General features: G+C 25.3%; 1 protein-coding gene and 1 long non-coding RNA gene across 3 annotated transcripts in view; one reads left to right on the top strand and one right to left on the bottom strand.

Moving 5' to 3' along the window:
• Positions 1 to 24,093, top strand: part of LOC122498487 — a 139,961-nt gene that overhangs the window by 25,844 nt on the left and 90,024 nt on the right. The window contains exons 3-7 of the long non-coding RNA XR_006301233.1: positions 12,731 to 12,952; positions 13,473 to 13,572; positions 15,561 to 15,661; positions 20,518 to 20,621; positions 22,915 to 23,063. This is a non-coding gene — a long non-coding RNA (uncharacterized LOC122498487). The remainder of the gene's footprint in view (positions 1 to 12,730; positions 12,953 to 13,472; positions 13,573 to 15,560; positions 15,662 to 20,517; positions 20,622 to 22,914; positions 23,064 to 24,093) is intronic.
• The window catches only part of LOC122498482 (lutropin-choriogonadotropic hormone receptor), a 71,431-nt gene that overhangs the window by 28,361 nt on the left and 18,977 nt on the right, over positions 1 to 24,093 (bottom strand). The gene's annotated exons all lie outside the window — the stretch shown is intronic.

Raw genomic sequence — 24,093 nt, 5'->3', positions numbered from 1 at the left:
TTTGTATGTAGAGTATAGCCTGAAAATGCGCTTTTTACGGTTGCGCGCTAGGACAAAAAATTCAATATCTCCTAAAGTTTCAGACCCTCCATCGATTTTTTTTTTGGAAAATACTCGTGAAATAAGTGGGAATCGGATCGTTGTTATTAAAAGCAAAAAAAAATGGCACTTTTCAAAAAATTGTTTATTTAAAAATTATTTTTTAAATAATTTGTTTTAAAAAAAAATTTTTTCTTTTATTAAATATTTTCTTGAATTGTCTGTAAACAATAAGCATTCCCTGAAAATTTCATTAAATTTTATTCATTTTCTTTTGAGATATACCATTTTCAAAATTTCAAAAAAAATTTTTAAAACCTCGTAAATCCAAAACTTTTCAAAATTTTTCGAATTCGATTTAGTGTTTTTTACTGGCATGTATTCCACTTCAAAATTTAATTAAATAATTAATAATTATATTAATTTATTTATAATAATAAATAATAAATAATATAAATAATAATAAAAATAATAATAATAATAATAATAATAATAATAATAATAATAATAATAATAATTATTATTATTATTATTATAATTATAATTTATTATTATTAATTATTAAATTTTAATTTAAAATTAAAATTTTTTTTTTAAAAACCTCGTAAATCCAAAATTTTTCGAAATCGATTTAGTGTCTTTTACTGGCATGTATTCCACTTCAAAATTTCGAAGTTTCAACAAAATCGAAGAAGTAGGGGACAACTTTGATTTTTTAGGCATGGAGCTACCCAAATGCAAAAAATGACGAAAATTGCGGTAAATTAATGAATTTACTTTAAATTTAATAGTAAATAAAATCGAAAGTTTGCAAGTTTGAAACAATCGTAATTTTTACCTTTTAGAGAGAAAAGAATAGAAATATCTTTTGATCCTTTTCTTTAAAAAATATATCCAAACGATATTTCTATCCTTTTCCTTCTCGTGCAAAAATTAAAAAAAAATATAAAATATTACAAACATGGACTATAACTATAAATTTTTTTTATAAATTGTATCGATATTTTTAAAACAAAAATTATAAATTTTTCGGTATTTATTTACTTTTTTTTTTTTTTTGAAGTAACGTTTTTCGGAAACTTTGGTCACACGCGAGTAAATACTGTGTATAGAAATATGAAGGGGGATGGAGAAGGAATGTAGAAGACAAATCGTGAGGGATATAATAAATTCGGAACGCGTGAGAGTCCATAACCATTCTTAATAATATAGTCCGGAATTGAAGTGATTTATCGATGAAGGATAATAATGGCAAGTATGAAAAGGAGCTTGCGGCGACTCAATTTTTCAGCATTTCATGAAAAATTATTAGACATTTCTTTTCGCGGGCGTTTATTTTTTTTTGGCGCGGGGAAAAACCAGAAATTTACAACTGCTAGGACATTATTTTGTACAACAAAAACCGTGCAAGATGTTAAAATTTATTTATACTGTATATATATATATAGGTATATTGAAACTGCGGAGATTTTTAAAGAGAACGAGACCCATCGTCGTCTCTCGGTCGCTTGCATTTCGCATTTTTATGGAATGCAGAGGATCAGGTAATAAGGTCATGTCCATAAAAATACTATTGACAGCGAACATGAGGATTCTCTGTTTGTCTCTCGCTCTTTCTTTTTATCTTTTCTAAAAATCCAAATTAATCGGCTGTGTTACAATTTTAAGAAATTTTTATTAATTTTATCAAATAGAATTTAGGCTAAGTTGACGAATTTTGAAAAGGAAAATGGCAAATAGTTGAAAATTTCAGAGCCCCCCTAAAAATAGAACTTTTCCCATTATTTTCAAATAATTTTACTTTTTTCTTCTAATTGATGCTACAAACTACAACTTTTCTGCAGTATTTTTTTCTAAGGAAATATTCACCTCGAATAACATTCTTTTAAATAAAAATTTTACATTTTTGAATTTTACAAAATCAAAAGATGCAAAATACCAGTGAGATGAGTTTTTAAAATAATGGAAAAAAATTTCTTTTATCAATTAAAATGAAAATTTACTATGTGTTTAATGATTTATGAGACAAGTTTGAATATTGATAATTTATGAAATAAGGCATAAAACATTTTATTTTAAGACATTCGCGAAATTAATACATACAATTTCTATTGTTTCTTTTCGAGAGATCGCCTTGAAGTTTACCTACTATATATATTAAATTTCTGCGCAAATATACCTTGCGGGTGGAATTTTACGACTTGTGTGTAAAAAGTACTAAATTGTGCGGGTAATTAGAATTCAGGGCCACTTTAACACACAAACTGCATTCTCTCCGACGAATCCACGCAGGAAATTGTGTATGTAAAAATGTTAGCGTCCTTTTTTGTTAAACAATTTCTTCGGTGTCAAAATGTATATACCTGTATATATAGGTATACAATGTTTTTTTTTGTAGAAAAGTACCGAGTAGAACAGAGAGTGTATCTCGTGAAGAAACAAGAGACAATTGCCCAAAAATTATGCGACTCGTGGAAACTTGAGGGATAAATACATTTCTTCTTTTAGTCGAGAAAAAACGCAAGAAATTTACAATGATAATTTGTTTTTAGGAAAAAGAAAATTAATTTCTAATTTTTTAATAATATTTTTCATTTATTTTTTAAATTTGTTTTCAATTTATAAAAAATTATAAATAAATTTCATTTTTGTAAAGTTAAATTCAAAATAAATTTACTAAATTTAATTTCTTTTAAATAATTTTTAAATTTTCAAAAAAATTTGTATAAAAAAAATGAATAATGACTTATAATAAGTTAATAAAATATAAATATATATATATTAAAATTGACTGACAATTTCCATTTTCATTGAAAATGAAAATTATAATTTCAAAAAAAATTTGGTCACGAAAAATATTGGAAAATTGTTTGTTCCTTTTTGTTATTTAGTTTCTTTATTTGTTAATTATTGTTTTATTCTATTGTAGCAAAATTTGATTCTTTCCTATTCTTTGATAAATGAAATGATTTTTATTAAAATTGTATTATGCAATAAAAAGAAAAGGAAAAAATTACAATTAGTAGAATAAAACTAATCGTGAATTTAAAACGAGGGGGAATCACAAACTTTATACGATTGGTATCACTGATTATTATGAGACTATTACCAACCTAAGTGGAAATAAAAGTTAATTTAAGGTTTTATCTAACCTTTAAGACGACTCAAAATTTCTCTGTGATACTGAATAATAAATAATTATAATACTATAAATAATATAAGTAATAAAATAAATAAATAAATAATTTACAGTGATAAAATTTATATTAAATAATATTAATATAATAAAAAAAAAATAAATATATTGTATATATTTTGACATAGGGTCAATTAGGGTAAATGTAAACGGAATATCTATTTTTCACGAAAAACATTAGTTTTTTTTTGTTAAAAGGTAAAACGAACGGATTTTTTTTGCATGAACTTGTTACTAGAGTTCCCTAGAAAAATTTTATGAGGTTCAAAAAAATATTGATGCACCTGAATCGCCTAAAACTGACTGTTTACATTTACCCCGAGATTTTGAAATTTTCCTAAAATTCGGGGTAAATGTAAACACCACTGTAGTTAAGCGAGGTTTAAGAAACAAGTTATTTCAAGTATACTACTGTTTTAAGGGATGGAAAAACTGATAAAAATTCTTCGTAGATGTATATAGTAAATCAACCAGTTGACTGATAATGTATCATATAAAATAAACAATCAATCATTACAAAATTAGTAATGTAAAAATTTGAATAACTTGAACAAATTTTAATAGATTTTCATTCAACTTGGTAAAAAGAAGTTTTTAAGGTTGCTGACTAAGAATCTAAAATCGAATTTTTAAATTTCAAAATGGTGGATCCAAATAAAATATAAAATAAAATAAAATACCCAAATACCCAAATGACCCTATATTTTTTTATTTAAATATTAATAATTAATTTAACTTAATAAATCTTCCTTATTTTTCTGCAGTGTCGAAAATCAATTCGATTCTTTCTTAAAACTATTTTTTATTTTTTAACCCTAGGGTTTAAAGAAGTCATTTTAAATTCTAGATTTCAAAATATAGGATTTAAAATGACACTTTTTAACCTTTGGGAAAGCAACTATGTTTTATTATTATTTTTTTTTTAAATTATAATTTTTATTTATTATTATTATTTTTTTTATTATGATTATTATTACTATTATTATTGTTATAACTATGATTATTTTTTTATCAGTAAAATATTATTCCTCATTATGCAAAATCACAAAATACGATTCAAGTCGTTTCGAATTTCGCATAAAATTTTTTTTTTCTTATTTCACAAAATTGGATAAAATTGGCGGCAATATATATATAAAAAAAAATTGTAGTAAAAGTTTGTCTCGTGTAACACATGTTTATATTTAATGAATAATTGAGAAATTGCGTGTAATTTCAGTTGAGGCAATTTTATGAAATTATAAAAGAATTTTTTTTCTTTTTTTCTTTTTTACTTATAAAAGTGAATCGACCTGAAAAATACAACGGCGCGTAGCAAATCTTGTCACATGGCGAACAGGACGATCTCATAATTTTTCGGGTAAAATCATATAATGCTTCTGGTTTATTAATCGCTGTCAAGTTTCCGAGAGTTGTTATATATATACATATACCTATATATACATATATACATGAATCCATTTCAATTGCCAGCAATTTCATTTATATTCTCCGAATATCATTCTCCTATAAAAGCGAGAGACGACAACGACAATAAACGCGCGTTTCTATACTTGCGCTCGCGCGCGTTCGCACGAGTTGCGTAAATCTTTTGAAAAATTTGCCAATATACCTTCATTTGATATTTTATGCTCCTATATATATATATATATATATATATATATATATATATATATATATATATATATATATATATATATATATATATATATATATATATATATGTAACGTTAGGAGCATAATATGTATATACATACAGTGAAGAAAGGAATAAACGAGGCAATAATTTATCAATGAAATCAAAATTTTCTTTTTTCAATTAACGATAAAATATATTTCACGAATTTTATAAGTGAATTTTTATGTGTTAAATTGCACAGATTTTAACGAATAATTGGACACAATTTATTATTATTATTATTACTTTTTTCTTTTTGCAATTTAACATATAAAGCGGTCCTTCATTTTTATTTTAAGGAACATACGTAACAGGGAAAAAGGCCGATCTTTCTAAATTTTGAAACTTAAAAAATAATGGAGAAAAAAGGGAAACTTTTTAGAATTTTTCTAGAAAAGAAATAAAGAAATAGTAATTAATTTTTAATTGGAAGAAACTTGTAAAAGTCTCGGTTATTTGTTATTATTATTTATTCATAAAGGAAAAAAGAACGGAAAGAAAAAAAGTTTACTATTTCAGTTTAAATGACCGCAAAAGTTCGTGCTGAACTTGTATTAAGACAGCAGTGATTAATGATCTTTGTGTCATAAATTTTAATGAACAATTGATCCTGCGTGAATGCACTGAAAGAATAAGGATTTCTTTAATATTTGCGTGTGGTAATTATCGACAATTTTTTTTTTTTAAAGTCTGAGAAATACCATCTAACATCCTAGTAAAAATGTAAATTTATGTTCTTTTCTTTGAATCCATGGGGGTATATTTGAATATTGAATTAACAATAATCTAATAGATGTCAGAACTTGTACAATGCTAATGATAAAAGCTGTTATTTCATTCCCTAGGGCAGAATATTGTTGAGCAACATCTCACAACAATTTCGGTTGATAGCAGCCCATAAAAATTATTTAAATTAAAGGAAATTTATTTAAACATCCTTTTATCACATTTTTTATTGTCTGATAGCAAAGGGCTGGACCATCTACTACTTAAAATTAACAATAAAATTTTCTATCCCATTTTCTATTCCAAAATTTTTAAAAATTCTCATCAACATTTCAATCATCTACTATTTTCATAAAATTTTTCAAAAGAATTCAATTATTTAAAAAAAATTTAATAAAATTCTACACAAACTTTTAAATATTTTCAAAAAATAATAAAAATTTCACAGAAATTTCATTATTTACAAATTTTTTTATAAATTTCTTCGCAATCATTCAATTATTTTTATAAATAATAAAATTTTTACGGGGATTCAATTATTTTCGTAAATAATAAAATTCTCTTTAGGAATTCAATTATTTTCTAAATTTTAATAAAACTCTCGTCAAAATTTCAATTATCTTTATAAATAATAAAATTCTTCTCCGAAATTTAACTATTTTCAAAAATTTTAATAAAATTCTTGTCAAAATTTTAATTATTTTCAAAAATTTTTCACAATTCAATGATTTTCAATATCTAGGGGAATGTAGTCAAGGTTGGTCTACTGTCTAGGTAGGCCACTCGCGTTTTTTTGTCAAGTTCACTAGCGCCACCTACGCGCATATTTGTCGAAGCTTGTCTTAGTGAAACCTAACTTTTTGTTCAATTACATTTTCGGAAAATCAAAAATTGTGTTTTCTGTGACGTCGGTATACAAAAAAAGCTCAAAAAAAGTTTTGTGCATAATGTGAAAAACCATTAATAAAAGATAAAAAACAAATTGAATCGTCAAGGCAAGTATGCAGAAAATTTGTGGGACTCATGGTTGAAAGGAAAACAAAGTAAAAAATCGAATCCCGTAACGTATTTCTTTATGGTTACAACAATTCGGTAATGTTACTTACTGTCAAGGTCGGCCACTATGTGTTTAAAATGCGCAAAGTTGAGGACGAGCTACTTCATTCGCAAAAACTGCAATTCTGTATAACTCTTAATATAATTGATCATCTTATTAATATTTTTATTTAATTTTATTAATATTTTAGTGCAAAATTTTTTTTTATTTATATTTATTTTTTTATATTGTTTATTTTTATTATTTTGTTATTTCATTAAGTTACAAACTGTAAACAATAAAGAATCAATTTTCCGTAACTCCAAACATGTTATTTTATTTTTTAACGATTAATGCCCTTTGAATTTTAAACATGGCCGACCTTGACTGTAATGGCCAACCTGGACTACAAATTTTTTTTTTTTTAAATCTTTATAACTTTTTCATTTTTAAACCTGTCAATTTACTTTGTACAGAAAAAATGTTCCTATTAAACAGGACTTTCCAACCATATACTTCAATTGTCCAAATTCATTTTTAAAAAAAAGTTATAAACAAAAGTCAAAAAGGTGGCCGACCTAGACTATGTTCCCCTACTGTTTTAATAAATTATTCCAAAAGAATTTAATTATTATTTTTAAAAAATTACGATAAAATTTTACGCGAACATTTCATTATTTTCTTAAATAATAAAAATTTCACAGAAATTCAATTATTTACAAATTTTATTAAATTTCTTCGCAATAATTTCATTTATTTTGATAAATACATTCAATTTTTCAATAAATTATTTATTTTTGTGTTTAAATAATTTTTTGAATTCTCGTAAAATTTACTATTTAAAATTAATTTAAAAATGAATTTTACTTGAAATCACTAAAAAAAAGTTGAATTTTAGAAACAAATTACAAATGATTGCGGAATTTCAATTATATTTAAAGAGTAATAAAATTCTTCGCAAAAATTCAATTATGTTCAAAAATTTGTAAAAATTCTGGTCCAAAATTCCAATTATTTTTTTACAAGCAATAAAATTCTTCTCTAAAATTCAATTATTTTCTAAAATTTTAATAAAATTCTTAGCAAAATTTCAATTATTTTCAAAAATATTGATAAAATTCTATGCAAACATTTATAATTATTTTTATAAATCATAAAATTCTTTTTGGAAATTCAATTTTTTTCGTAAATAATAAAATTCTTTTTAGGAATTCAATTATTTTCATAAATAATAAAACTCATTGCAGAATTTCAATTATTTTTAATACAATTTTAATCGTATTTTAATTTTGTCGTATTTTCGTATTTTTGTCATAAACAATTGATTTAAAAATGGATTTCAGTTAAAATTTTAGATTATAATTAAATTTTAAAAGCATTAGAGCGTAAATTTTTAGAAATATTGAATTTTGAAAAGGTTGATAGAATTGAATTATTTGAAATTTTGTTGATAAAATTCTTTACGAAAATTCAATAATTTTAAGAAACAATCAATTGTTTAATAAAATATTTATTTTTGTATTTAAATAATTGAATTCTAGTAGAATTTTTGAATAAAAATTGATTTAAAAATTAATTTAATTTAAAATTTTAGATAATCATTGAATATTTAAAGCAATATAGCGTGAATTTTTAAAAATAATTGAATTTTGAAATTAATTTTTTTGAAATAGTTTAAATGAATTTTTTAAATATTATTTTAAGTTATTATTTTCTAATATTTATTTAATTGAAGAATTTACGAATAATTGAATTTTCGTAAAATTGAATATTGTAAAGAAATGGATTTGAAAATTGTCAAAGAACTTTTTCTAAAATTATTGAAAATAATCGATTTAAAGAAGAATTTTAGTTAAAAATTCTTGTAAATAATAATTGAATTGTAAATAATTTTATCACTTAGTCATCTGTTATTATTATAAAACATGAAGAAATTTTAACTTTTTATTAAAAAAATCCGAATAAAAACCAACAATCAAAAAGAAGTGTTAACTAAACATTAAAAAAACGTGGAGATTATTAAAAAGTGTAGAAAGTATGAATAATTATAATTTAATTATAAAATTTTCATTGTTTATTACGCTTGACTTTAATTAATTTTGCGAGCAACTGTGCACTTCTGGAGGTGCACTTAATGCTAAAGGGATAAGAAAATGGTCTCGTTGTTGAAACTCAATTATACGGAACGTATCTTTCATCTTTAACAGGTTTATTTTCAAAGGCATATTATGCTGTAAATTTCTCTAGTAATTTCAATCTTTTTTTCATTTCTTTCTTTTTATTGAGAAAAAAAATGCAGAAAATTGTTTGTAAAAATAGATTTTAATTTTATTTTGCAACAAAAAGGAAAGATAGAAAAAAATACTGAATTATTTTTAAGTTTTAAAAAATATATATAATATATACACAAGAATAAAAGAAACTTTGAAGGAAGTTGAGCAATTCTCTCTGATTCTTTTCTTTTTTTTTTATTTTCATCGGTCGCAATAAATTCAATTAATGTCAATAACATTGGACTATAGCCAATCCGATGATCTCCCGAGAATTTCCAAGCTATGAAAAGGGATACCAAGAAAAATATTTTCTTGATATAGTTTCGTCTACCTGGATTGAATAGCGTACTCAGATTTTATGCTCAAATTATTTTCAAATAAAATTTCAATTTTCAAAACTTGCTAGTGACACTGGAAGGTATTAAATTCATTTTTTCGATTTTTTATTTATTATATATTATTAATTTTATTTTTATTATTATGAGGTATTATTATTTTTATTATTATTATATTAAATAAAAATAAATTTCAATAATAATAATAGTCACAACATTGGGGATTAAATCAAGTTTTGATCGATATTTTTTTCAAAGGAGAATCACACTATTTTGTTATTACAATTTTCATTTGTTGAAAAAAATGGTATATCCGGTTTCGTGTATCGAGAATCGTGAGACAACATATTATTTAGATGAGAAAATTGATTAGAAGAAGTGGGTTAATTAACGGTGTACACGTAAGAAAACAATACTCACAATGAAAAACTAATTACATTTAAACGGATTTATTTTGCAAAAATGTTTAGAATAATTAAATGAAAATGTGTTTAAGGGAAAAATATTTTTGAATCTAAAGAAGAAAATTGAAAGAAAATTTTTATTTTTTTTTAAATAAAAAAGCTTTTTTCATATAAAAATTACGGATCACCCAAAATTACATAGGACAAAATAAATATTATTAACAAAATAAAGATAATAATATTTAAAGGACAGAATAAATATTTAAATATACTATTATTTATGGAGAATTTTCTATTTGTAACATAAGAGATTTAAATATGTTATATATAGATAATAATATTTAGAGGCCTTTTACGGAATATTTATTTTCATTTTATCAGAAAATTAAAAAATATAATCTTAGTTTTTACTGAAAGAAAAATTAAAATTCTGTCTATTTCTTTTTCAAAGAAAATGTTCTCTTAGTTCCCTTTTCAGAAGAAAATTAATTATTGAAGGATAAAATGGTGGTTCTCATGTCTCCACTTGAGAACGCCAAGGTCACCACCAGGTGGCATTGAATCTGATTTTACAAACTGAATTGACATCTAGCGGTGACCTTGGCGTTCTCAGGTGGAGAGTAGCGTCTCCATATTGAATCTCGAGATCAAGAAGAATTCGTAATTTTATAATTATGAGCAGACATTGATAAATTTAAAAAAAAAATACAAAAAAATAAAATTACTTGAAATATAAATAATAAAAAATCAAAAAAGTCAATTTTATAAAGGATGATAGATTTTACTACCTTTGGAAAATTGAAACTTATGAAAACAATAATGAAAATAGAAATACAACAGAAAACTATTTTTCTATTTTAACTTTTATGAAAAATGAATGTAAAGTTAAATAAAATGGTACAACTAAGATATATATAGATAAAGAAGTTCGAGAGAATTAATGGAATTGCGGTAAATTTCATATAATAATGAGATTAATTCTAAGACATAAACCAGGCACGAATTTAACGGAGCAAGCATTTCCGAGCAAGGACGTGGAAACTTTGTCGCTGATATGCAATAACGACTTAGCGCTCATTGGGCATAAATTATTATCTTGTCTCTTCATAACGACTATATAAACTAAGATATTCCTTTAATTTCCAAAAAAGTTTCTCCTCCAAGACATATACAAATTTATGCGAGAAATAGTCATCAGCTGTGCCAAAAAGATTTTTGAAAAAAGAGAAAAAAGAAATCAATTCGATAAATTAATTTTTTTTTTTTTGAAAAATTACATTCTTTATTATATAATATTAATAAATGGAAGGATGAAAAAAAAAATTTTTTCCTCATCTGTGAAATTGGCTCATTTATCACTGGACATGTCAATGATAAAAGAGCCAAACATATATATAGTCTTCTCTCACTTTATATAGATGAAAGTAACTTTGTGGAGGATTCAGTTTCCGTTTGTGTTGATTAGTTAAAGTTTGTTAAACTCCACGAGGTCTGAAATTGTTGAACTTTGTCAAAGTTTACAGCTCAACGAAATGAGAATTTCCATTTTAACCCGTTAACAAAGAACCGTTCCTTGAGTTTTAATTAAAGTGAATGTCAATTTACGTTTAATAAGACGTACTTTTACTGTATTGTTATATCGAATTTTCCTATTTAGAGTTACTTATGAGTCAAAAACAAGGTAAATTTTTAAAAAATTTTTTAAATACATATAACAAAGTAAATTTAAAAAAAAATTTAAATAATAGTTTTTGGTTTGTAAAAATTAAAAAAAATGTTTTTACTTTGATAAATATTTTTAAAAAATCATTTTTTTATATTTAGAAAATTTAATTTAACTTCCGGAATTCTTTCATTCTCGCAATGTGCATATATTTATTTTAATTTAGTTTAATGAAAATTCCATGAAGTATGTCCCGGATAAAAATTTCATTCTATAAGAATGAAAGAACCTCTTTCTTCATGTCAACTGCAATTGCAATTTTTCGAATGTCCCAAATTTTTTCAATTTATAACCCACATAGAAATGAAATATTTTTAAAATGAGATCTTCCAAGAAGGTGAAAATTAAAAAAATAATTCTAAAACAGATGTCTTATTCATAGCTCCCTTAAATTTTAAAATTTTTCTAGTAGGTGAAAGTTACATACAAAAATAGTTTTCAATGATTATTAAAATAAAATAATAAACTAAATTTAGTTCCTACGATGATGATGATGATAATAATAATTACACTTGGGGGAGGAAAGAAAAAGAGTAATTAAGTTTTATTTTCGTTTCTTTTTTCTTTCTGTAAAATCTGAGATAAAGTCACTTAGGCTACAAGTTGCGTACCTATATAGAAGTAACTACCCCAATGTTGCGAAGATCCCGGGCTGATAAATCATCCCAAGAACACCTAAAGACTCTTATCGGTCTCGCGTATTTCCTCCCATAGGTATTTTATTCCCAAAAAAAATATATACAGATGTTTCTCATCGCCAAAAAGTCTTTGTGTGCACACAGAACACACACATAAACGTAGGTGTATAAAAAAATCCTCCCATCAACTTTTTTTCCTTCGACCAGACAACTTCGTTATTTCTTCGAGATTTATGTGAAAATCGCAGACTTCTCTACCTATATATATATAAAAGAAGTGAATCTCGTATATGGAAAAGAAATTCCCCAATTTTCTGAAATTGTATTCATTACGGAAAAGTTTTAAAAGAAAAAATTTTACGTAAAAGAAAAATTTTTTTATCCTAACCTCAAAAGTTGATGATTTATTATTTTTTGCTACAATATTTTTTTTCTGTATATTCATATATTTATAGATTTACGCTTTTTCGCTTTTATTTTTGCTGTATTTTAATAGGAAATTAATTTTCTTTAAGTTAGATTTCAAAAAATCAAGTTATTTAAAAAAGTTGATTTTTTAAAATAATTTGAAGGTCCAATATAGAAAAGTTTCAGATTTGCCGTAAGGAAAAATAATTTTTAGTTAGAATTTAGTTAGATTTTATGAAAAATAATTTAAATTTGGCGCGCTTTCAATTTTCAGGTTGCAAATGGCGTAAAGGTGGCTTAAAACTAGCAGATAACCATGAACAACTGGCGGACGTTCAAGCCCTAAGCACAACTGAGTCGGGTGCGGGAGACGACTTGGGGATATGGGCTTCCTAACCTCAAAATGTATGTAAATCTTACATATCCCGAAACCGAACAGTTGTGCTTAGGCCTTCAAAGCAGAGATGGACATTTAATATGGACACTTACGTTCACGGTAAGTTTCTTTTATAATTTTTGAGGTTATTTTTAAAAAAATTTAAGATTTTAAGGTTAGGATAACTTAATTCCACTGAAGTAGCTATTAGTTTTAATGGTTTTCCAATTAGAAAAATTAAACAATTTAATAAATTAGGCAATTAAAAGGAATTATTATCGTTCGTAACAAAAAACTCATTTATTTTCTGACTTTCGAGGCTACTTTCAGAAAAATTAAAAAATTTTCAGCTTATTATCTTGGATTTTGAGGTTATGTTATTTTTTTCTGACTCTTGAAGCTAGTTTTAAAAAAATAAGAATTTTCGGTGTATTTTCTTAGATTTTAAGGTTATGTTAAATTAATATTAATTTCACTATAGTTATTAATTTTAATGGTTTTTAATCAATTTTTGCATGTAATATTTTCTTTTATCCCACTGCTCTTTTTGACGTAAAGAAAATAAATTTTAAGTTGCAATTTAACTGAAATTTATAAAAAGGAATTTGAATTTAGCGCGCTTTTAATTTTTGGATTGCAGATGGCGTGAAGGTGGCTTAAAACTAGGAGACCACTATGAACACCTGGCGAACTTCCAAGCATAAGAGGTGAACACCCAACATGAACACATGGGGTAAATGGTAATTTATTTTTTGGAAATTATAATTGAATGAATAATTTTACGTAAAACGATTTTAATAATAATTTGAGAAACGTTACTGTAGTTGCTCAAAAAATTATTATTGTTTCTTTAATTTACGTTCGAAATAATTTTTTTATTTTCTTATTTTTTGGAGATTATGTTTAAAAAACTTTAAGAATTTGCGTCTGATTTTCGAAGAAACGAAGAAAGTTAAGAAGCAAAAGATTGTAGGTTATGTTTGTAACTTTTTAAAATGATAATTCTCCAAAGTGTAGTTCTATTAAATTTGTTAGGTAAAAATTGAAAAAAAGAGATAAAAAAAATTAAGAGAGAAAAAAATTAAATTGCAATTTCTTAAAACGGAAAGAAACTGTATTGTCGGAATTAATTCTTTTTTTATACGCGCGGAAAAAGGAAATGGACCATTTTGGCTCTGACTTTTGCGGAGACTAATAATTTTTGTTTAAGGCAAAATAGTGTATATAGACATACTTTTTATTGCCATTTGGTCAAGACGATTCTAGAAAATGTATGATTATTGCCAAAAATGCAGAAAAAACAAAGAAATAAATTCACTTTCGCCTGGATTCTAATTAACCTCTCTTTCTTTCTTTTCTCGGTATAATTATATAACATATTTTCTTTCATTTGATTGTCTTTTTGTTTAAAAGAAAAAACTACCGGAACAATGAAAACTATATTCTTTATTGTTTCTGTCTTCTTTACGTAATTAAAAGTAAGAAAAAGTCTAAATCTCAACTTTAAACCGTAGATAAAAATATTGAGAAATGCTTCGTGTGTTATTTCGGTTATTCCCGACACGCTATGCGCCAACGCGTCCCCTGTCGTCGGACAGTGCAAACAAAACCCTACCCGCGAAATTCAAATTCGAATTTTTGTTTTTTTTATTTTTTGAGTCCAATTATAAGAAAAATTACGATAGTTAATAAGTTTTTTCCTTCCAAAGTAAACAATTAAACGAGATTAAAATACTAAAGCTAGAGAAGATTAAAAAAATTCTAAACGTATAAATGACAACCATTTATTTTTACTCAAAATTTGTCTCTTTCACTTTATAGTTTCAAATATATTTTCATCATTCGTAAAGTGTTTCCTTTTTTTTTGCTCACTTCTTCCTTCTTTTTTCTTTTGGGTATATAAACTCAGCTTTGAAGAGTCGAGAAGCGCGCTTTATAAGTGGAGTCGTGGCAAAGGCGGTCGGTGCTATACTTAACGGATTCATTACGATCGGTCTAATAATATGCATTTCAGGAATGTCCGCAGTGATATTCTCAAGAGAGAAATAGAGAGAGAGAGAGAAAGAGATAAAAACGAAAAAGCGTCTCTTTGCACGCAAAATCTCATCGCCACCTCCGCACTTTCACGTTTTGCTTCTCTTATTATTCGCGCAACGATTGTAAATTTGTGAGTGGCCGTATAAATGCCCGTAGCGCACTACTATAATGTTTACAAAGCCAGCCGGCGATAATGCAAATAAACTCAGGAAATTGGCCTTTCACTGATTTATTCCCTCGTGAGGTGCCTCATTCACTTCATTTCACACCCAGCATCGCAAAATATTTATCATCTCTTCATAAATGTCAATTTCATTTAAATTATCACAAATTTTGTAATATGGGTTTATTATAATTTAACTGATGTATATTGCAAATTTTCGTCACTAGATAATAATAAAAATTGCAATAATTAGTAATTAAATTAAGTTGATATTCTTAACAAGTTGTTAGGCAAAGTTTCATTGTATTTTAAGGTTATGTTTGATTTGATATTAAACTTACACTGATTTCGATTTTATATCTTCAATTTAACTTTCAGCTTTTTAAATTATATTTCAATTTAATTCAAATTCAATTTATTTAAAAGATTCAATTCTTCAAAAATTCGAAGGTCCATAATAGAAAAGTTTCAGATTTGCGTAAATTTTGTAAAAGATAATTTAAATTTGGCGCCTTTTTTGATTTTTAGGTTGCAGATGGCGTGAAGGCGACTTAAAACTAGTAGACAACTATGAACACCTGGCTATCGTTCAAAGCAGAATTTGCGACATGGACTCATGGAGTTTCACGGTAAGTTTTTTTTAAGTAAATAGTAAAATATAATCGTAAATAAAAAATATACTATCATAAAACTACTTTAATAATTAAAAAATATTATCGCAGTTAAACACAAAATTAATATTGCTCCTTTAATTTCCGTTTGTAATGAACAGAAAACAAATTTTCGATTCAGTTTAGTTAAATTTTATGACAAATAATTTAAATTTGGCGCGATTATTTATTTTTAGTTTTCAACTTGCATGCATATTTAGACAAATTTCAAGGTTATGTTCGAAAACGTTTTTAAGTGAAAACTGTGAGAACAAGGGAGAAATGATATTAAATTAATATTTCGTAGGATATAAGTAAAAAATATTTTTTAATTTTCTTGAATTAAATGCACGAGAAAAAAAAATTTTTCACTAAAACTTTTAACTCTTTGTTATTTCTTCTATAAATTCGTGGTTTCAAAAAGTTGATAGTGGGTCGAATCATTATCGCTTGACTTTTTCCATTTTCTTTAAGTTTTTTTTATTTTCTCCCTCTTCCTTCTCTTCCTCTTTTTTCTTCTTTATTTCGCTTATATTTCTGGAGAGTATAACTGCGTTCATTTCATTTCGACTGTGCACGAATTCAGAGCACGTGGTGTCAAAAAAGATTGTGGTAAATGTGATCTCATGTTCTCATCTTGCCGGTGAGACAAGAGAGAGAGAGAGAAAAAGAAAAACAAAAGTCTTGACAATTTTCAACCGTTAACCTTAATCGTTTCATTCAATTTATTAATCAAAATCCATTGAAATGAAAAATGTCGTTTCAAATAAAATGTTTTTTTTATATTAAACATTAGAACAAAAAGTCTTTTTTTCTTAGTTTGGATAAATAATTTAATATGGGTAATATTTTATATATTTTTTTATTTAAAGAAAGTTTTCAAACATAACCTAATTTCGATTATTTCCAGGGACCTTAATTTACACATAGTATTAAACATAACCTAAAAAATTTAGTTATTAAAATGATATTAATTCAACCTAACCTCAAAAAATAAAAAAGTATTTAAAATTATTTCTTAATATATTTTCTTAATTATTTATGTCACGCTCCGAAGAAAGGTACCTAAGAAGCAAAAAATTTGAGGTTATGTTTTTAATTTTTTGAGTAAAAATACAGAAAGAGAATTAATTATTAATTAAAAATTGTTGGTTTTCAAGTCTTCATTATATTTAAAATTTTCAATGAAAATTGGTTTCAAATTCAAATTATTAAAAATAAACTTTTAATCATAAGATAAATCTAACACGAACCCAACCTATAATTCGTTTGCTTCTTAGTTCTTAGTCTTCTTGGGAGCGCGTCACATTTAATTTAAAAAGTATAAAATTAAAAATTAAATTTATAAAGTAGTAAAAAAATTTCAAAATGGAGTTTTTGATGATAATAATAATCAAAGAAAGTAAAATCAAGAAATTTACAAAATGAATAAAAAAATAAGAATGTAAAAATGTTGAAAAAAGAGCTGAAAAATTCGAAAATCAAGATATACAAAAAGAAATTAATTGTATCAGATAAGAATCGAGTTAATTACAATCGCAAACGAATCTTTTGACATGGAACATTTATATAAATCTGATTTTTTAACGTTCTTAAAATTTGCGGATTTTGTGTAACATGACACGTCACAAGGAGAAAAATATGTGATCACCATGATATACAAACTCTTTGAAGTAAAATGTAAAATATATAAGAGACCCCTAAAAGAGATTATTTTTTTTTCATTTTAAATCTTACTGGGTGGCTTCTTATATGTATATATATACATGATATGTACTGAACTCCCGTCTCCTTATCTTTGGATCAATATCGATCTGTCACCTGAGCACATGTTTCTTGTCGTTTTCGAGATAATTGTCACTTTCAATATTTTTCTCACTCGCCAGTCAATTAATTTTTCTCCTTTTTTCGCCTCACAATATTCTCATTAATCATTTTCAAACATATTCTTATATTCATTTGTAACACGTAATAATAATTTCAAGAGAGTGACGTAATAAATATAATTATATATATATGTTTTGTGAAGGTCGAAATTCAAAATTTAAAAAGTTTATATTATTTAATTAATAATTGATATTTTTATAATATTTATGTATTTATAATACGCACTCTGAAGAAAGGTACCTAAGAAGCAAAAAATTTTAGGTTATGTTTAAAATTTTTATATTAAAAATACAGAAAAGGGACTAACTCCCATTAAAAATCACTGATACTGAAGTCTTCAATGCATCTAAAATAATTAATAAAAACTGATTTCGGTTTTAAATGAAACACAGAAACTTTTAATTAAGGTAAAAATAATACAAACGTAACCTTAAAGTCATGTGCTTCTTAGGTACCTTTGTTCACTCGGGTTTAATAATTGCGTATGTTATATAAATACTGTTATGGGGTAATACTGACTAAAAAATGGGTTACAAGAAAAAGAGTCTGCGTTTGATGGTTGAATAAATCAAATTTTTTATAGTTATAGGATTGATGAGATTGAAAAAGAGAGCGAGAGAAGCTGCATAAGTTACTCCGAAACATGGTAGGAAGTACAGATTTGAATAAATCTTTGATCCGCCACTATTGTAGGACTTTTCAGCAAAGATTAAGCGACCCCTCCGTGTACAACTCTTGTCCTAAATCACTGAACTCATGCCAAGATTAAGTGACCCTTACCGCCCACTTCATATACCTAAATCAAGAACCCACGTTACGATAAAATGACCCTTTGGCGTGTCTCCCCTTCCCATAATATACTACATCGCCTTCATTTCTTCATTTCAATACACTCTGTCCTTTATATATATATATATATATATATATATATATATATATATATATATATATATATATATATATATATATATATATATATATATATATATATATATACATTTCGAAATTGTCCCCACATCCTTTCTATCACCATTGATTTTCAAATGCTACCGAAAAACCGACTTTCGCCAAATGGTCCATAAAAAAACAATTTTCGAAATAAACCCCAAGTCATTGCGTGTTGATTTTATTTTTGAATTTGAAACAACATTTTCCATCTACTTGGTATTTTTTATATATTTACAGGCACACTCATCTACTGAAATCTACTATTTACTACATTTTTTAAGATTTTCTAGAGAATTTTTTTTCTTTTTTATATATTTTTTTTTCTTGAGAATTAGCACTAGGTACTTTTAATTCGCTAATAATATTGAAATAAAAAAAAATAAAATTATTCTCATATTTGCAAAAATTTTCATAAAATTCTTCCAAAAGTTCAATTCTTTTCATAAATAACAAAATTCTTTGTGTAAATTTAATTATTTTTATGCACAAAAAATTTATTATTGTGTATAATAATTTTAATTATTTTTAAAATTTCAATAAAATTCTAGTCGAAAATTCAATTATCTTCATAAATAATACAAAATTCTTTTCATAAATTCAATTATTCTAAAAAATTTTAATAAAATTCATCCAAAAAGTTTAATTCTTTCAATAAATAACAAAATTCTTTGTGTAAATTCAATTCTTTATATACACAATAAAATTCTTCGCAGGAATTCAATTATTTTAAGAAATTTCAATTAAATTCTAGTAAAATTTTCAATTAAGAATTGATTCAAAAATGAATTTCAGTTAAAATTTTGAAAATCATTTGAATATTATAGAAGCGTCATAACTGGAATTTTAAGAAATACCTAATTAAATTTCAAAATATTTTTAAATTGTTTGAAAATTTTAATTATTAAAAAACTGTAATAATATTTTAATTTTTACTTTGAAAAATTAATTAATTTATTATTTTTTAATAAATAATTAAAGTTTTGAATAATTTTATTTAAAAATTTCAACAACAAAAAAAAATGATTGACTTCTGGAAGAATTTATTTTTTCACTGCGGTGTATTAAAATATTTTAAATGATTTCAATTTAAAATTTTTTTGAGACTATTACTAAAAATTACAACTGTAAAGTTGTAATTTTTAGAAATAGTCTCAAAAAAATTTCACATTGAAATTATTTAAAATATTTTAATACCGCAGTAAAAAAATAAATAAGTATTTAAATAATTATTTAACAAAAATTATATAACTTTTGAATGTAATTAAATTTAGAAATTATGAAGAAATAATTAGTCTTTTGAAAAATTGTATTTCTATTTTTTTTGTAGATAGTTTAAGTCACGTAAATAATTCAAATTGATTAAATAAGATTTTCAATTATTTGGAAATTTTGTCAAATATAATTGAAACTTTTTATATTTTAAAAAAATTTTTAATTATTTTTAAAAATAATCGTATTTTTCACGAATTTGATATTAAAATTTAGAAAACAATCGTATTTTTGAAGAATTTAATATTAAAATTTAAAAAATAATAAAATTTTAAAAAAGTTTTAGAATTGAAATTATTAGCAGAATGAGAAAAAAAAGTAAATATTTTTGATGAAAATTAGGAAAATGTCTTAAACGAGTTTTTAGTTGCCAAATTTAATTTTTCGATTGCTACTTTTTCGCTATTTCTTTTCACTCTTAAAGATATTTTTTGCTACTTTTTTAAAATTAATTATCGAGTGCGAAGCCTGTATTTATATTTAAGGGGACTATTGTGTCTTGATTATTTTCAGGAAATATTGTACCTAATTGACTTAGATAGTAATAGTGATAATAATAGTTGTTGATTGTTATTAACTGTAGAATTTATTAATTTTAACGGTTTGCATTTAAAGTTTGCTGACAACTATTTCTTTCAACCCTGTACTAATTTGCTAAAGAAAAAAAAATTCCAGTTACAATTTAGTTTAATGAAAAATAGTTTAAATTTAGCGCGTTTTCAATTATCAAGTTGCAGATGGCGTGAAGGTGGCTTAAAAGTAGCAGACAACTATGAACACCTGGCGAAAGTCCAAACAAGAGATGGACACCCGACACGAACACTTGGAGTTTATGGTAAGTTCATTTAAAATTATAATTCAATCAAGTTTTACGAAAAACAATTGAAACAATTCAGAATTGAACCGCCGGATCGTAATAGTTAAGAAATTAAAAAATACGATTGCCGCTTTAATTTTCGTTTGTAACACTTTTGACGAGATAAATTCTTCAACAACTAACTTTCAATTACGTAATCACAATTGTCTTAATAATTTTTGAAAAAATATTTTCTTAAAGTTCGGCTAAAGTGAAGAAAATATTGCAAAATATTACAAGGAAAGTGTTATTTTAAGAAAAGTGCCGCAATATGAGAATGCATATTTATAATGTGAGATTAATTATATCTAGATAAAAAGTGAAAGTACAATAATATATTTAGTAATTAAAATTAAGATGAAATGTTTTTTTCGCAATTTTCACTTAAAACGAATTGTCGCAATTTTTAATATAAATTTAAATTACATATGCAGATGTTCATTTTACCCCGGAGCGCAAAGTAATATAATGTGTATATAGCATCGCACATAATCGTTTTCGTTGATCTTTTTGTGCCACGACTAAACTCCTCTGATTAATAGTTCCGTACGTCATGAGCTATTAAACGCCGAGAAAATCAAAGAGTGTGTCTCTATAAAATCAAAAAAAAAAAAAAATCCCCACACCAATGAATTATACACCTTTCGATAATGATTCACGTCTCAAATGTGATTTTAACAGTAAATAATCTTTATCATTCTAATATAAAATATAGCACTCATTAAATAAAGATTTTATAATTTTTTATATACGTTTTTAATACATTTTTTAGTATACTTTTTTCTACTTTTTTTAATACATTTCTTTATACATTTTTTGTACAATGTTTGTACATTTTTTTTGTAAATTTATTTTGTACATTATTTTGAAATTTTTTGAAAATTTTTCTACTTTTTTTGTAAATTTTTTGAACATTTCTTTAAATAGAGATACACTTTTTGTTGAACTTTAAAAGTTCGATAGTATTTTAAAATATAGGGTGATATTTAGAAAAAAAGTATAATAATAGAAAATTGAAGGAAATTTTTGCAAAGAAAATCTTTATTTATTTTAATTAATGTAAGTAGAGAAAAAAAATTAAGCTCCAACATTTTCGCTGCAATCCATCTTGGGGAAAACGATTCAATTTACTTGGAGGCAATAACATAAAAACAAACATTCTAACCGAACCGTCACTCTCGTATAAACGATCACTCTATTCGTCCGCACGAGAAAAAAGAAATTGTTCTTCATCACGCGATAATTGTTGGAGGCATTCAAAAACTCGATATTTAATCGATAAGTAGAATAAGATGCTGTTTTTACTATTTTAGGGAACAATTTATAATTTTTTGTTTGTTTTATATTTGACAATAAAATGTGGAACTAGTTTTATATTAGTTCAAATTTTCCCGCGTTTTATAGTCTACAGATGGCGCGCGTTATTTTTATTTATTTATACGATTTAAACAGATAAACGACTTTATAGAAAAGGGAATAAATTTTAAAAACGAAAATACCTACTTAAGTAAGTCTACCTGACTTTAACTTTCTCTTTATTAAAACATATTGTACTTTTATGAATTGAATTTGAAAAGGAAAAATTTCTCCAAAATTTGTAAAATGAAAAGTCTGAGCATGTAAAGGTTATTCTTGGTATTTTACCCTTGAAGGGGGCTATCAATAAACTTTTTAAAAGTAAACCAGAAAAGGCAATTTCCTTTTCAATTTATTTGGTCCCTCCGTCTTCATCTCGTCCTTTTTTTATTATATAGGTACGTATATATGTATTAAAAGATGAGTGAAGTATGTCGAGAATTCTGAGCATGAAAAGCCAAAGTGCCAAATTCAACTGGGTCGAACTGTCGTCGTCATAGATGGGGGGAAGTGGTAAGGAAAATTTGAATTTCAATGAAAATCTCTTTTGTATAAGACGTCTGACTTTACCCCCAAGAAGATTTCACGGTGGCAGGGATTTTTAGATCAATCAACGTACTTATATATAACTTATATAGGTATATATAACTATATATATATATATAAACAAAATTTCTGACATGTAAAAAAGATTAATCGGCAAGCGTTGGAGGTGAAAATTAAATTTTTCGTCTCAATGAGTTTTCTTTTGGAAATAGTTTCCGCATTTTTCTTTGTCAGGTATTTTTTTAAATATTTCCCTCACTCTATATCTTCTTTTCTATTTTTCATGCTTGCAGTAGTTTGAGAAAGAAGATTGTATTTAGAATTGTAATTACAAATTGATTATTAAATTTTCCCGCTTCTTGATGTTTAGGTTGCAGATGGCGCGCGGAACGGGCGACTTTAGATACTTGGCGAAGAAATTACTGATAGAGAAGTCATTCTTGAAGGGACAACATTCGGGTTTCAACCAGCAGACAACTTGGATGGACATCGGGCTCCGATACGCAGCGTTTTCTTTTGGTAAGATTTTTTTAAATTATTCCAGTTCATAATTATATGACAAAATTTTCATAATTGTCACCTTAGTTGCAGTTCCAAAAGTGGAGGAAGGTTTTTTAATTTCCGTTTGTAATTATTTCATGGAAACTATTTCCTGCACTACACTGCAAACAAATTTGCTCTGAAGTATAATTTTATGAAAGAAATTTTCAGAATTATCACATTAGTTGCAGCTCCAAAAGTGGAAGAAGGTTTTTTAATTTCCGTTTGTAATTTTTTCATGGAAACTATTTCCTACACTGCAAACAAATTTGCTCTGAAATTTAATTTTTTGGGCTTTTTAAAATTTTTATTTGTTTGAACTATTTAGTAGAAGAATATTTATTGACTATGACAATTGTGTTGTGGAAATTTTTTTTGTGTCCCTTTAATTACAATTAATAATTTATTCGCAACCCCTGTCGAAACTTTTTTTAAAAATAATTTTATATAAATGGGCCATTAAACTTTTGTATACTTAAAATTGAAATATTTTAAAGAAAGAATTTTCCTTTTTTTTCTAAAAAAATTTAAAATAAATATTTTTTATCATAAAAAAATTTAATGGGGAAATAAATTTTTGAATTGAAAGAGATCCGCTCTTCGGGACCATTGAATTCGATTGGGAAGCCACTCTTTCCTCGTATGTATGTATACATATAATGTACAAAAGAAATGCGCCGCCTTTCAATGAATCGCTTTCCCTTTCGTCGTCGTTGGCTGAAAAGTGTCCACGAACTTGGAAGTTTCAAAAGTTAAGAAATGAAATCACAACTCGATTTCGTATATATAAATGTACATTCGTATATATATATATAAACGTGTATACGTATATATTGCAAAAACTTGAGAGTTTTTATGTTTAAATCACGAGGGAGAAAAAAATTCGACTTCATTCCCCTACTGTTTTTATAATCGAAAGTGAAGATGTCGAATCTCCCCTTGTCTCCCTTTCTCTCTCTTTTTCTCTAGCAAGACAACCGCAAGTTTTCGTAGTCAGTAAAATTTTTCC

Source organism: Leptopilina heterotoma, unplaced genomic scaffold, assembly GCF_015476425.1.
Source record: "Leptopilina heterotoma isolate Lh14 unplaced genomic scaffold, ASM1547642v1 Lhet_15, whole genome shotgun sequence".
Taxonomy (NCBI): domain Eukaryota; kingdom Metazoa; phylum Arthropoda; class Insecta; order Hymenoptera; family Figitidae; genus Leptopilina; species Leptopilina heterotoma.
This window is presented reverse-complemented; position numbering and strand designations above follow the sequence as displayed.